General features: G+C 42.2%; 1 protein-coding gene across 2 annotated transcripts in view; it reads left to right on the top strand.

Annotated features, from left to right (window-relative positions):
- Positions 1–4,508: 4,508 nt before the first annotated feature.
- The window catches only part of SERPINE2 (serpin family E member 2), a 38,877-nt gene continuing 27,115 nt past the window's right edge, over positions 4,509–16,270 (top strand). The window contains exon 1 of one of the 2 annotated variants that reach the window (XM_073359930.1): positions 4,509–4,634. The gene's annotated coding sequence lies outside the window, so the exon portion shown is untranslated. Of the gene's footprint in view, positions 4,639–16,270 lie in introns of both variants that reach the window. The other variant, XM_073359929.1, reaches the window with a different exon arrangement.

Here is a 16,270-nt window from a genome sequence, read left to right on the forward strand (position 1 = left end):
ACATTGGCGTTTTCATTTACAGGCCTATTATAACCCACGTCACTAATACTAATAGTTAGATTTCTTCAGATAAATAAGAACTTAGCTGATAAGTGATGTTATCTGATTCCTGTCAATGAGCAAAAGCATAGCAGCTAACAGTCCACTGTGCTTACAGATTAAGGGACAGAGTGGAAAACTTTTTAATCTTATCCTCACCCAAAACTCAGCCAAATGGTTTGGGGTCAAATCTTGGTCTCGTACACCAGTGTAAATCAGAGAAACTCCATTCAAGTTAACATACCCCATGAATGATGGATTTGGTCTTAGATCGGATTACTTGTTGTTGGGTTTTATTTATGTTTTGTAAATAGCTGCTGTGTGCTATATATTATATTTTGTCAGTAGTCTGGAGTATGTTATTTCTCAACCAGTGGTTCATGTCTCTGGGGGGTTACAGGCAATTAGGGGGTTGCGAGGTACTGAAAATTTTATTACAGTCTAAAGGACAGAAAATCTCACTCCCCCACTTCCTGCACACACTCTCTTCAAATTCAAGTATTCTCTACCAAGGTCTCAAAATGCATATAAATAAATTATATAGGCTTTTCATTGTAATCATTGATACTTTTTTTCTTTTATAGCAAATGCAAGGGGGTTGAAACATTTTTGATTTTGAATAAAGAATTGCCATCTGAAAAGGTTTAGCAACACTAATCTAAACCTTTTAACCTCAGCAGATGGCAGCATTCATAGATACCAAAAAATAGGCATTCTCCAAAATTAGGTAGTGGATAGACACAGGATGTAGTCTGACAGACAATCTTGTCAGTTTTAGACTTACTTGTATTTGAATCAATTTTCCCATATTACGTTGATTTTTTTCCCTTTTGAATCTGATAACATGTCACATTTTTCCATCATGACAAGAGATATTTTGCTATAAGTGAAATAGAAATTACTGACATTTTCTGAAGCCTTATTAGTGGCTGTATGTGACTTTAACCCTGTCCCTTCAAAATGACTAGGTCTCATCTGACAAAGCTATCTGGTTCTAAGTATAGCCTTTTAACATTAGATATGAGTATGAAGTTTTCTTTTATATACATATGTTTATATTAAATTCTGGTGCACATAAGTACCTTCATACAAATGAATTCAAATAATAATAAGACATATATTCAATTCAGACCTATATACAAATTCAGGGCAAAATCCTGTCATCCTTACTAAGGGAAAACTTCTGTTGAAGTCACTGGAGTTTTTGCCTAAGTAAGGACCTCAGGATTTGGTGCATTAATTTTAGCCTACATACAAAATCAATCAGTGCTAATACAAAATAACTAACAGGAGTGATTCATGATGTTTTCTTTACATACCTGCACGAGTGTTAATAATTTACTTTATAATAGGTACAAGTACAATTATGTAAGGCCATTAATGTATTAGAAAAATAGTGATTACTTATCTGGGCTAGAGGTGGCTGCCCTCTTCTACACCATCTTATACTGACAGTGCACTATGGCAACCAGAAAGTGGAAGGAAGAAGGCTGCTTTCTGGCAGCATAAGTCCAAGGCTTTGCTTACGCTGAGCTGGGAACTGTGCTACCCAAACTGGGTTTTAAATACAACTGAAAACCATTTCATGCTAATTTAGTTGAAACACTCTTGGTCTTGTTAACATCTGTGTTTAAACTAGAAACAGACCTAGAGTGAAAAATTTGGATTCAGATCCAAACTTTGCCAAAGTTTGAGGATATTTGAAGCTGGGGTTTTGGTTTGTCTTTAGAGAGTAAGGGGTACTTGCTAGTGGTCCACACAGCTGGCCAGTCACTTGGTTCTGGCTCCCCCTCCTCCTTATTCCCAGAAGCTAAATTGCATTAAAGTGTTGCTAAAAATCCATTCCTAATATTAGTTTTCCACATAGTTTTTACAGGGATGTTCTGTAATCATGAAAGGAAGGTGAAAGGGTCTGCATGATCACTCAGAAGGAGAAGAATGCATCCATGAGATTATCTCCATATTAACATTTGGTCCACATGAAGAAAGAGTTTGAGAATCAGTGTGCGTGACAAATGTCAAACTACTTGAAATTCAAGGGTTTTTGCATTTTCCTCTAAATGGGTCCATTTTTGTAGAAAATGTCACTAAAGTGTGCACATTTTTAAGGGGGGAAGAGCATTTCTGAGTGGAAATAAGCAAAAATGGGCCATGTATTGAACAATGGTGGCATTTGTATTGAACACTTGCAAAAATACTAATTTTGGTTGATACTGCTAATAAAGCAAAACATTATGGAACATTGTCTGTCCCCAAATCCCAGTCCTTACTGCCTCACCCCTGGCTCCCCTCTCATGAGTTGTTCTGGATGAGTTGTTCTGGAACTGGGGGCATTTCAGAGATGGGAGAGGAGATTCTCCACAGTGCAGACTGGTACAGAGATTCTGAGCTGCTCCAGACTGTGGAACAATCCATAAGCAGCCCTGAGGAGGCTGCCATAAATTAAAGCATCCTCTGGCTGTCCTAGTTTATGCTGGGTTGTATATTGGCTCCCAGAGCAATACAGAAATCCAAGAGCATAAAGATGGTTTAAAGCAACTTTGTCCCTCTCTCTTGCTGGCCTGCATCTCCTTTGATGAGCCTGTAAAATGAAAAAAATTGTAACTTTCAAACAGCTCTAATGTGTAACAATGACTGCTACACTCCACTACGCTCATAGGATGCCTATTTGTTTAGTTTGCAAATGACCCACGTGGTATTAATAGGGCTGTCAGGATCCTCAGGGCTGTCAGCCAATGTTAAGATTAATGTACATTTCCCAGTATAATACTTCCTCCTTGTCACACTGCCATAGATGGCATCAAAATGTAAGGGAAGGGCCAAAGCCCCTTCAAACCAGGAAATTAGCCAGCTCCCGTCACTAACAGTAGCACCTGTGACATAGAACACATGAGACTGAACACACACACCCAGGGTGAGTGTCTTAGCGTGACAAAGTGTGTGTGTGAGACAAGGTGGCTGAGGTAATATCTTTTATTGGACCAGCTTCTGTTGGTGAGAGAGACAAGCATTGGAGCTTACACAGAGCTCTTCTTCAAGTCTATTTACGAACTCTGTGCAAACTCGAAAGCTTGTCTCTCTCACCAACTGAAGTTGGTCCAATAAAAAATATTACCTCACCCCCTTTGTCTCTCTAATGACCTGGGACTGACATGACTACAGCAACTCTGCATGCTTTATTCACTGCTGGACTAACAGGTTTGGGAGGGGAAATGATAATCTCACCTGCAAATAAAGTAAGGAAGTTAATAAGGCAAGAAGGGAACAGTTAGGGACAGGCAAGGAGGATTCTCTGAGGCTAGAGATGGGGGAATTTAGGACAGGAGTGGAGTGATTGCACACACAGGCATGAGGGGAAGAAGTCTCTGGGAAGGGTTTCTTACCCAGGCAAAAGGGGAGAGTATTTTGGATTGGGGTTCTCCTAGGCAGGTGGAGTGGTGAGTCTGAGGTAAAGGTGGGCAACCTCTCACACATGCAAGAAGGTGAAGAATGTGGGGCAGGGAGGGAATGGGGAGGAGTTTGGAAAAGGTGGGTGGTTGCTTCCTTTGTCTGGTAAGGGTGGAGTATAGCACTATCATGGGTAGGGAAGGAGAACAGAGTGGAGGCACTATTGAATATTTTACTTCCTAAAGTTTCTTCATTTTATTAGAGTCTATTTTCAAACTTTTCCTAGCAACTGTAGTGTCGGGAATTTTTTGAGATTTAGATTGCATAGCTTCCATATTGCCCATGTGCTTCAATCCCTCTGCTCTTTCTTGCTCTGCTGTAGAACTACAGGGGGGAAGGGGTAGAGTTTGGAGAAGGGGTGGGCAATGATATAGGGTTTTATATTCTGAAACCTGCTGCTCTTGTGGGGGTGTGGGGAAGGCTTGCTGCTGACTCCACATCATGTTTCTATGCAGGAGATGTGAGCAGGGACCTTCACATTGGGTGTATGGATACCAAGTCCTTCCTCCGGGACAGACTGCAGCCCAGGAGCAGTGGTCAGGTGAGGGGTGATGTCCCAGCCTCCCCAGACCAGCAGTGGTGGTCTGTGCTCCAGCTACCTCACACAAGGGTTGAAGGCAATGGTGGGGGTCGGGAGGCGGGGGTTGGGGGGGAGAGGTATGGATTATTTTAACATGGCACTGGGAGAGGGGGGAGTTTGGGGTAAGGCACAAGGGGGCAGGCTGTTTCTGGGTGGCGATGGAGAGTAGGGGAGTGAGTGGAATAGGTTTATGGGAAGGGTGGGGGGGGTCTCAAAAGAGCTGCTTGGGATGAGAACAGGAGTCAGGATCTGTCTCGGAGAGGACGAACCTGGCTCAGAGGGGCGAGGGTAAGGTGAAGGCCAGGTGTGGACCCGTGGAGGCTGGGGGCGTGGTTTCCCTCAGAAGGGGCGGGGCTTGCGTAGGCGGAAGCGTTTTGGCTGGGGCGGGAGCGGGGTCTCGGCGAGAGGGCAGGATTGGGGCGGGGCTCTGCTCGCGCCGCCCGCTCCCCTCAGGCGGGGATAAATCGCGAGGGCGGCAGCCGCGCTGCTCAGTTGCTGAGGGGATTTAAAGGGACCGGAGCCGCGGCGGAGCCTGGGCTGCGCACACCGGGCACTCGCAGCGAGGAGAGTAGGTGAGCGTCCCGCTCGGGAAGCCCCGGCCCAGCCCTGGGGCAGCCGGAGCCCCACCCCCCTGTGTGAGTGCGTGGGCTCCGTACAGTGCCCGCTGCTAGCCCCGGGGCGGGCGCGGTCCTGCCCGGAGAGCCGGCTGTCTCGGTGCCCTGGAGTCGCGCTGAGCCCGCTTCGAGGATGGGGGTCGTTACCCGCCTCCTGGCCGCCGGCGCCCCCTCCCCCCCCGATTCCTAGGGTCCTGCGTCCCCTGAGCCTGCCGCCCTGGTGCGCGGTCCTCTTCTCCCCTGCAGATCCCCGTGGCCCCGGGAGTAAGGGGTCCGGCCCCCGCGGCTGCCCATCGCCTGCCTCCGCTGGGGGAACCTCTCTCCCCACCCCCACTTCCTATCCCCCCTGTTACCGTCCCCTGCTGGCGCAAGGCGGCTAGCGCTGGAGAGAGCGTCTGAGTCCTGCCTCCCATCCGTACCCTGCCCTTTCCTGGCCAGAGACTTTCCTGGAGCTGCCCTGCAGGAGGGCTTCTCTACACTCAGCTCTTCCCTACTGGCGCTAAGGTTCGGTCAGCCGCATTAAGGGTTGTGCCCGTGGGAGCCTAGTGTAGAGGAGATGCTTACAGCTGCCTGTGCTTTTTGTCACCTCTGTTGCCTGACACAGGGGTGTTGGAACAGTTTTTATAGTGGGGGTGCTGAGAGCCATTGAACCAAACTCTAAATCCTGTTATTGACGGAATCCACTTCAACCTAAGGGGTGCTGCTGCATCCCAGGCTCCCCTAGTTCCACCCCCTGTGGCCTTAGAGTGACATAGGGGTAAAAGCACCAGCAGCCACATGGGAGCTTTGTCTACGTTACACCACTGTGACTACTGTCAGTGTTGAAAACCGTGGAAAATTGCTTGTAGAGGGCCTCGGGTAGACACTGCTGAACATCTGTGTTGGTGCTAATATCGGAATAGTGACAGTAAGGAGGCCCATAAAAGACTATGGACTAGATTCTGCTCTCACTGACTCCCAGTGTAACCCCACTAAAGGTAATGGGCTTATATTGGTCTTAAACAGATGTAAGGATGAAGAGAATAGGACCTCTTTAGGAAAGGACAAGAGAGGGAGCTATTGGATAAACACTTGGTACAAATATTACAATGCAGCTTTGTATTGTGGCTTGTACTGTGTCTTCAGAACACTATCATTGCCATTAAAGAAGAATTACGAAGTTAAAATAGAAAAACGAGAGCAGAGGTGTACTCTGAGGTACAAGCGGGAGGGAAACATTTTTTCTGATTATACTTGGAAATAGATGAGAATCTGAGCTGGAGATTTATGGGAAACTGTTCTAGTCTATCAGGATAACACCCTAATAAAATGACGGTTCAGTTAACCTATGGGAGTACTGTATGTGCCAAATGGTAGACTGGATAAAAACTGAATGTTCCTAAATGTGTGATTATTCTTTGGTACACTTTTAAAAATCATTTTAAAAATCATTTTTGTCTAAAATATTTATCTGCATCTTCAATAATAATTTAAAAGCTTTTTTCTCTAAAAAGAATTTAAAATTGAATGCATACAGCTAAAGTGTTGGGCAGCCACCTTTCTGATGGGGGGGGCAATAACCAACTGGCCCACGGGGGAAATCTTGGGTCAATAACACAAGGACAAATCCTTAATCTTATGAAAAATGCCATGTGATCTTTGTCTATGCAACAGACAGGACTTTTTATGTGTGGTTTATTTTTTTAAAGATTTATGACCACCTCTTCTGTATAGAGCTGTCCAAATTCCCAGAGAAATTTTGTTCAGCAAATGTTTTGGGGAATAGGTGGAAAGTCTTCTCAACATGGAATATTTATTGACAAATATAAATATTTTTGACAACTCCCACCCACACCAACTAACTAACTAAACTATATAGGAACAAGTATTAACAAATGGGCTTTTAACAAAAGATTGAAGTTTGACTTACACTTTGAAAATATAAAGTACTATGCAAGTTCTAAATATTATGTCGTTCAACTGAATAGATTATCCTGATCTCTAAAGTCTTTTCCAGTATTTTTAGTGCCACCACTTGCATAAATTGTTACATACTCAATAGTAATATGAGGGAACTGTAGCATGACGGGGGTACTTCTTAATGCTTTATTTTTTTTAAAGTAGATAGTGTCTGTTTAGTTTTTGAACCAAACTTCTAGGAATCAAATGCCCTAAATTAAATCATAAGGCCTAATGCTTTACACTGTCATGTGGGTTTAATGCCAGATCTCGCTCCCTGAACCAGAAGCGGCTACTGGTCCAACTCAGTGATGGATGGATGGTCAGGATGGGCAGGGATGGTGTCCCTAGCTTCTGTTTATGACAGGGAATGGATCACTTGTTGATTACCTGTTCTGTTCATTACCTCTGGGGCACCTGGCATTGGCCACTATCAGAAGACAGAATACCGCGCTAGATGGACCTTTGGTCTGACCCAGTATGGCCGTTCTTATGGTCTGACTTGCTCAATAGCAACTCTTTCAGCCAATTAAAGAACAGTGTCTACAAGCAGTGAAGGAAGTCCCTTTCAGACCTAAAGATTTAATCATAATCTCAGACATGGGCTGGGGTGTTTTGTTTTTGTGGTGTTTGTTTCCCCAATGAATGTTTTGTCAGATATTGTTTCTTTAGTTTTAATATTATAAGCAGTCATTCAATCACTGACTATCTTCTACTGTGAGAAATAGAACACTAGTAGGAGAAACTGCAGCACAAGTTTAAAGGTCAACCATGAAAGTTACTCTTCTCAAGTAACTTTTCTTTTCCCAAAGGTGGCAATATGTTTATGTAAAAAGTTGACTTAAGCAGGTGATGAACTAGTGGGGGAGAAATACAGGAAGAAAGAAGACAAGGATTTATCTTGGCTGGAGTGGGGTAAATGATGCTTTTTTAAAAAATGAAGTACAAAAGAAAGACCCTGAGTGCATATCAGAATAGCAAATTGTAGTTAACTAGTACCTTTGTTTTGCATCTTTAGAGTCTCACAAATTTGCGGATATCCATGGACAATGTTTGCGGATCGGATGTGGATATAAATTTTGTATCTGCGCAGGGCTGTACTTATCTTGATAGACATGGATTATCCTCAACACTTTCATTTTGGTGGAAGTTGCGGATGCTCAGTATGTTTCAGGATCAGGCCCTTTGGCTTTTGTTCATAGTAGCCAGTAATGTCTTGAGTAGCAAGTGTGCAAATGCAGAAGGAGCTGTTTTACATAACTCAGTTAGTTAGCAAGCCTAATGGCATCTCTGACGTGGTTTTGGAAATAATTTGAGATGATACTCTTAACTTGTTAAAATGGGCCACTTTCAAGTTTGAGGCCCCAAAATGTAATCTCCCTGTAACTGTATGTTTACTGTCATACTGTTCTGTTACCCCTTAAACAGACTTTGTATCCTGAGCTGCTCTTCAAAAATAATCCAAGCAATTAATTCCTCTTGTAATCCTGGAGAAAGTAGGTTGATAGCAAAGAAAAAGAATGTTTTTCTGAGTATTCCTCTGACCCCTCCAAAATGCAGGTTTCCTGTGAATTTCAGTGAAGTGACTACTTACAAGCAGTAAGCAGATGTATATAGCAACACTGTGTGTGATTTGGGGAATGGGAGAATCTGGTGCATATACTGGTGATCAAAATACTGCTGCATACCTGTGGAACTACCAAATATACTTTGAAGACCCAGAAAATGAGGAACAGCCCAAACTGGAGAGAAAGATGATTGATTAAATAAATGAATTCTCGTGTGTATAAAATTTGCACGTTGCAAGATTTAGCATTTCTGATGGAAAGATAGTGTGAAATAGGGAAAGCAGGTGTTTGGTACATCAGTAAACTTGGGTGTAAAATGAGCATCTACTAATAACAGTTGAGATCTGCACAATGGACAGGTCAAAACTGGCCATTTTAAGATGTTACAAAAGCTGCCCCCACCAAAATCTATTTTGTTTTTTTTCTGTTGCATCCATTACTAAGGTATTCAAGTGCAAAAAAATATGACTTTTTCTCACTCAGATCGGTGGAGATTATAGTAATCGGTATGGGTGGTTGCTTACATGTTACACCACATACCTTAGCTAGGTGATGAGGTAAATTCATGTCAGTACAACAAAAGAAAATTGCATAAGGCTTCAAAATAATAATCAATCTCACGTACGGGTATATGCAGAAATATTGCTGTTCCTACTGTTTATCAGTGACAACAAGTAAACTAGGTTAACGTCGCAACAGTCTACAAAGGTGTTTGTTTTTTGTTTTTTAGCATACATCTAAAGTCCTGAGATTTGGTCGTGGTCAGCAGTTCAACAACTGTTGTAGAACAAGTATATCATGCTTTGCAACTGGTATGTGTATTTGTGGAGAGGGGGAGCCATGTAGAACATAGTCAAACATAATTCAGACACCAACTAGAATGTGGAAAAGTAATTTATTTGATAAGTCTACTTTATCCTTGGCCAGTTTATAAATATGAACCAGATTCAGTTGTGTTTTGATTACTTGGATGTCTTGCCTAATAAGAGACAAGGTGCACGAGGTAATGTGTTTTATTGGACCAACTTCTGAACAGTCCAGTGAAGGTATTACTTCACCCACCGTCTGTCTCTGATATCCTGGGACCAACATGGCTACAACAACATATACATTCATTTCAGATGCCTGTGGATGGGGGCTGGCTTGGGTTAGATTTGAACTTGTGGAACTAGAGGTGAAAGACTCTCAGTATCTTAACAGTTCCATGAGCCATCCAGTCTTTTTAACACTGATAAAATAGTATTAAGCAATTGGATAAAAAGAGAGAGTCCCAGTGGAGGCTTTTTCTTCTTGTGAATCTTATTTAGGGTTGTCTAGACAGTTTTGATTGCTTAATCACAAACATGTATAACATAGGTCCTTTTAGTATTCATTGGGGGAAAACCAAAGGCAACCATCAAAGAATTTTCTGTTAATTTGGTATACTAAACTGAGTAAGTAATAGTAGAATTCACTATCAAAGGTCACATATCCTGGGAAAGAAGAGGATATAACAGATTAATCATCTCTGTAAGTGATCTTTAAAGGGTTGCTGTTTTTTGCATTGCATTAGATGTCCCTCGCCCCAAACAGTCATAAAACTTTAATTTGAAATAACTTCACAGCAGACGTTGCCAGGATACCTACTTTAAAATGACATGTAGATTAGACAGCCGACGTTGACCACAAACCAATTCTGAACTAACAAACTGAAAAATCTGTTAAAAGCAAAATGTAGAATACATTTTTCTTTTGGCTTTGAGGTGGAATGTAGCATGGAAGAGTCAACCCTTTTTTTGTATTTGTTTATTGAAAGTTCTACCATTACAAGATGAGGAGAGAATCTTATTACAGAAATAACTTTCTTGATATTTCCGTAAGATATGTCTGAATGTTTTCAGTGTGTGAAACTTAGCTGGATATATTCAGGTTCCCTTGCATGTTCAAGCACGCCCTCTACCGGTTGAAACTGTTACAAAAATTTTAAAAATCTACTACTAACTTGATTACGCACTGAGATCTGTTGAAAGGCTAACTGAAATGTGGCTTTTTGGGAGGGGGTGGGTTGAGAAGGTAAAGCTGTAAATCTCCTGGGTTCTTGAGCACAATCTGTGTAGATTGTTTAGATATGTTGAAAATATCTTGCTGGACAAACATGGGAAATCTTCTAATCTTAGTTTGTATATTCTGATTTCTTCAGTTTTTGTGAAAATTATATACAGTAATGCTTATCCCACTAATTACATATTACACACACACAAAAATTGCTAAAAGAACACCATAATTTCAAAATCAAGCACTCAAAAATTAGGAAATGCCAGAAGTATGATTGCCCATGCGTATGCTTCTGCATTCATATGCATTATGACACAATCTTTAATTATCTGATCATATTATTTTTTTCTACAGGGGAGTAGGAAGTTGAAATTTTTGGCCCTCAGGGAGTGGGGGAAGGAAGGAGAGCCCCTGCTACCAAGCATGGGGGTGCCAGAGCATTTAAAAGAAAAGGACTCAATTTTTTTTTAAATAGCATGGGCAAAACAATGTATTTTTTGTTTAGCCTCATTCTTGGAAGCGTCTGAAATAATAATAATAATTAATAATAAATAAATCAGCTCCAACTATTAAAATTGGCAAAGTTTATAAGCAACTGAAAACAGGGGCTTACAGTGGAAAATATTGGGAAACCATAATCATTCTTGAAAGGATTAATTTGTACTACATGAGTTGCAGTGTGGTATAAAGAAAGAAATGTGCTTTTCATTGTGAATGAAGTTAGTAGCCTTGTAACCAAGGCAGTAATGTCATAATACAAACAAGTGCTCTGCTAGCTTTCTCTATCAATGCATGCCTGTCCTGCCCTGTTCTTCAGTTATGGATGGTTCAGATAACATTTTCACAAAATAGCAAAGCAGATTTTTACTTTACAAAGCAGAGGTATAAAAAAATCTTAGTGTACATAGAAAACACTCCTAAATAAAAATATTTTTGTTATGCTTGTAAGTACCTACAGCAGAAGGTCTCTAGGCACCACATTGATGCATCTGATATGGATTAAGAACCTTCTTATGGATATGAACAAGACAAACTTTCATGCTTATACTTCAGGTCCTTTCAGAAGCCTTTGATACAGTTGGCCATATGGTGCTGCTGATCACATGCATGACAGTGCTTCTCTCACAACTGCAGCTCAAAATTGGTTTTGATTATTTCTTATAGACTGTTTACAATGTTGTGATGAGTAGTTCCTTGCCAAAAGACTTAGTGAAGTTTCACAAGGCTTATACCCATCTCCTGCTTTCATTAATTTTTGACTGCTTAGAGCAGTTGAGATATCCTATATTGCAGTGCCACCAGTATATTGGAGGAGCCTAGCTTTTCAGACACCCTTTGTTCCTGAGTGTTTGTGCAGTCCTTGGCACAACTGGGTAAACAATACTGATTGGTCCTTTATACGATAATTGTTGGATCTACTACACAGCACAAATAGCTTGCCTTCTCTTTTTAGCATCCGCAATCATGGCTCTGGCCCAGCTGTCTGTCAGTGGGGGGAGGAAATCACCTAGGATGGAGACTACTGACCTTTCTGTAACCAGTTTCGTTCATGTATCTCAAAAGTTTTAGAACCAGAGCAAAATAGCTGCCTCAAATCTGAACTCCTGCTTTGAGGAATTGGAGGGAACGTCAGCCTTGTCCCCTGAGGGAAGTATACAGTTTTGGGGGGTCTGATGGGTCTTGTTGCTTTTCCAAACCTCACCCAAACCCCGCTGCCTCAGGCGGGGAGGCCAAAACTGAAGCCCAGTGGCTTCAGCCATGGGTGAGGGGCCTGTAACCTGAGCCCTGGGCTGGAGCTGAAACCTGAGCTCCGCCGCACTGGGCTGGAGCTGAAGCCTGAGCCCTGCTGCCCAGGGCAGTGGGGCTTGGACTTTGGTTCTGGGCCCCAGTAAATCTAATGCCAGCCCTGGTGACCCCATTAAAACGGTGTTGTAACCCACTTTGGGGTCCCAACCCACAGTTTGAGAACCACTGAAATACTCCATCTGATGGGGAAGAGAGGGCAGAGCATTTTTAGCAGAGGGCACTTTCCTAAAGAATTCCATTGTAATGGTTGTAAGCCTGTCCAGGCGCATGGTGCAAGGCCCACCTTTTTGCAAAACCTTTTACATCCCTGTAATAAAGAATGGCCTGCTATAATCCCTCAGGGATAGGTAAGGAGGAATCTCCAGTAGTACCTGTATTGAGGAATGGAGGAGAGAAAGGGTCTTAAGAAAAAATTCAATGCATTCTTAATCATGTGTCTTCTACCTAGTAATTATAGCAGTGGTTTCCCAAGAATGGACCCTTTTTGGTACATTTAATATTCTTCCTGCTTACAATAATAAACTAACCACCAAAACCAGCTTGCTTGTGGCAAGTTATTTTACTTTTTATTTTCATGAGCAAGTAAGGTACCACTCAGTTTTTGTCACGAGAAGAATGGGTGAGTGTAATTGTACCTGAGTTAATAAATTTTTATGCAACATTATATAGAATTTCAGTAACAGGGTTGGTGGAGACAGCCCCATTATTGGATGTCTTCTTTTTTTATTGCTTAAAAAGCAGATTAGTCAGGACTGAACATTGTGGTACAATGGAGTGAAAATAAACTCTCCAAAAGGAGAGGCATTGCAGTCAAGATAATCAAATCATGACTCCAAAGTTAACCTTGTACGACCACCTTCATTTATAAACCTGATAATCTATTGAATAATCTGTGTTTAAAAAACAAACAAGATATCCGCCCTCATCCCCCAAGACCCTCTTTTCTGTGTGACAATCACTGTGTAGTCTGTCCAGAGGGAGCCTTATTAAGGAAAGTTTGCATGTAACCAGAAAAGGTAGTTTCCAAAGTTTGTTCCACTTCTTAAAAATTTGCTGCTTTTTTTTTGACTGTTCATAATTCAGGTTAAAAATAACTTGTTTCTACATGAGACAAGGTGGATGAGATAATATCTTTCATTGGACCAGCTTCCATTGGCGAGAGACACACGAGGGTCTAATAAAAGGTATTACCTCATCCACCTTATCACACTAATATCCGGGAACCAACAGGGCTACGACAACACTTGTTTCTGAATGCACATTCTCTAAAAACTAGTCACAGGATGATTTAACATGTTGGCATGGAGCAGTATGTAGTTACTAGAAGCCATTTATGCTTGTATTATAACTTGTGACTGGTCTAAATGTTACAAGCTCCAGTTGGATTAAGCTTAAAAAAAAAATCCTAGTTTATTTAACTGCAAGGATCTCCACAATATTATTAAGTCAACCAGCAGTCTTAGGAAAGAGAGATACCAGCATTTCTTTGTTCTTACATCTAGCAGCCAGCATATTTTCATCCTAATCATTCCACTGTTGGAAGGACAAGTGACTGGAGGAATCCTCACCCCTGGATTTGTCTTGTTTGGTTTGTTTTGTTTTTAATATAGTGTAAAGGCAAGTCTACACAACAATCGTAAGTAAACCTAGTTTAGGTTGACTTACAGCGGTGGCTGATGTCCACACTAACCTTCTGACAGTGGTGTACGTCCTCACCAGGAGCGCTTCCACCGACTGATGGGAGCAGTGTGGGGGGCTGAGAGCCGGGGCTCGCAGCTCCCTGTTAGAAGCCCAGCTGCTGCCTGGTGCTCCTCACATCAGGTAGGGAGATCTGTGCCCAGAGTCCGGTTGGCAGCTGTGCCCCTGGTGGGGAGCCAGGACCCTGGTGATCAGCAGGGCTCCCAGCGTGGCGCTTGGGTGTTAGCCCCAGCCGGAAGCCTTGGGTAGCAGCTCGGCTTGGAGCAGAAACCCAGCAGCAGCCCACCTGTGGACCTGGCTTTCTTGTCAATTTCACAGCTCTAGCCAATAGTCGATGTAAGGAATGCAGTATTTACAAACACCGTGTCACCCTAACTCCACCAACATAAACCCTATGCCTCTTGTGGAGGTGGAGTTACTATGTTGGTGTTGTAAGGCACATACATTGGTGAGAGCAAGTCTGTAGTCTAGATACTGACATAATTAGGTTGCCTTATGTTGTCCTAATTTTCTAGTGTAGACCAAGCCTCATATATCATTGAGACTGAAACCCCAACCTGGCCCCACTTGCTCTCAGCATCAGCATCTTCTTGGAATCCCATCAGAGGCAACGGACTGGATAGATGTGCATTTCTCCTTCACTAACAGAACCTCTTCCCCCATCCCCACCCCAATGTGGGTGTGGAATGTGGTAAAGAGAGGTTAAATAAGATTATCCCCAAAATCTTCATCATTGGCTGTGACACTAACATGATTTCCCCCCCTCCCTCCAAAAAATGTCTTGGAGATTAGCCGGAAAAGATGGAAAATAACACGATTTTTGTGATCACTGTGTCAGACTTCCTGACTGAATGAGGTTATGGTGCTTCAGTAGTTTGTTCCGTCATGTGTATATAGTAGGGCTCCGTTGGCTTTCAAGGGAATGGTGTGGTTGCCAGATTTTTTTGATCCTTGGCCTGTGCCTGGTCACTACCATGACTGTAACCTGGTAAGAGTCAAAACATAGTTAGATTTCAGATGAATAATTTTTCATCAAATCACAAGTATTTCCTGGTGAGCATTAATGTGGTCGCTTCTGTGGTAGGCTAGCCTGACATACCAGTTTACTTTGAGTCTTTGTTAGGTGAAACGAGAGTTGAAATGGGGGTTTTCAGTTCTGGCTGGATTTTGAACCAAGTAACACCTTTTTTGGGTCTAATTAAAGGGGATCTGCAGAGAAGTGAGGGGAGGTGAGAGAAGACTTGTGCCTCTGGTTTATTATGATGCATGAAGTCTTGCAAGATGTGAGGTTTTTGTTTGCACTCAAAATTCAGCCTTTCTTAGAGGCTATGGTAAACTGGTAGGATTAAGTCATCAGTGATAACATACAAGATAGCCAGATTAATTAAAATGGGGCTGTTTACAAGTGCCTTGTGTGGTGCTTTTTAAAATTTTTAACACAAATATCTTGAAAACATTTGTAAAAAGAGGTGTCTTTCCCTAATCTTTTCAGCAATTCCGAATTGCTGGAGACTGGATGCTAGATGGGAAGGGCTCTAAGTTACTACAGAGAATTCTTTTCTAGGTATTTGCCTGGTGGGTCTTGCCCACGTGCTCAGGATCTAACTGATCGCTATTTTGGGGGTCAGGATGGAGTTTTCCCCCCAGGTCAGATTGGCTAAGATCCTGGTGGGGGTTGGTCTTCCTCTGTAGCATGGGGTATGTGCACATTTAAACTAGTGTAAATGGTGAATTCTCTGTAACTTGAAGTTTTAAACCATGATTTGAGGAGTTCAGTAACTCAGTCAGAGGTTGGTCTATTTCAGGAGTGGGTGAGGTTCTGTGGCCTGCAATATGAAGGAGGTCAGACTAGATGATCATAATGGTCCCTTTTGACCTTAAAATCCATGGGTCTAGGAGAGTATTTATTCAAATAAGGGCTCATAAGCAACACTGCACATCTGAGTAGTTTCAGCAAAACCAGAAAGGACTAGATTTGACTTTCTGGTCCTTCATATATCTAATGGAGGTTTAAGGGAATATTTCAGACTGTCTTTGTGCATCATAAAGAAACAAAAAGAGCACAAGCACAATTTTTTTGTTTGTTTTCCTTGGCATGTCATCTTAAAACACTGAGCTGTCTAGAAGCTAGTTAGTTAATCCCTGTGCACATCATACCAGCAGCGTTTGAGGCAGTTGTAAGTCCCATACCATTGTGCTGGTGGAGTTGATTACATTAGTGAAGATGGCAATATAGTTCAGTTGATGCCATCATCCCACTAGAGTCCAATGTTTGAGGCATCTCTGAGTATAAAAGTCCTGCTAGCAATGAAGTTAGTCTGCATTTACTCTGGTGTTACTGAGAGCAGAGTTTGACACTTGAATTGTCTGTCAATTCAATATTACAGAAAGTTTTACAGAACACTAATCTGCTAGCCTTTCATCTCTGAAGATAAATATTTGAATCCTGGGTTACATCCCAAACAAAGATGAATTATGTTCTCAACTTCCAGATAAGGGCTCTAAAAATCCACCAGTGAGAGTTTTGTATGTTGAGTGGTATGATC

The sequence above is a fragment of the Lepidochelys kempii genome, chromosome 9 (genome assembly GCF_965140265.1).
Source record: "Lepidochelys kempii isolate rLepKem1 chromosome 9, rLepKem1.hap2, whole genome shotgun sequence".
Lineage (NCBI taxonomy): Eukaryota > Metazoa > Chordata > Testudines > Cheloniidae > Lepidochelys > Lepidochelys kempii.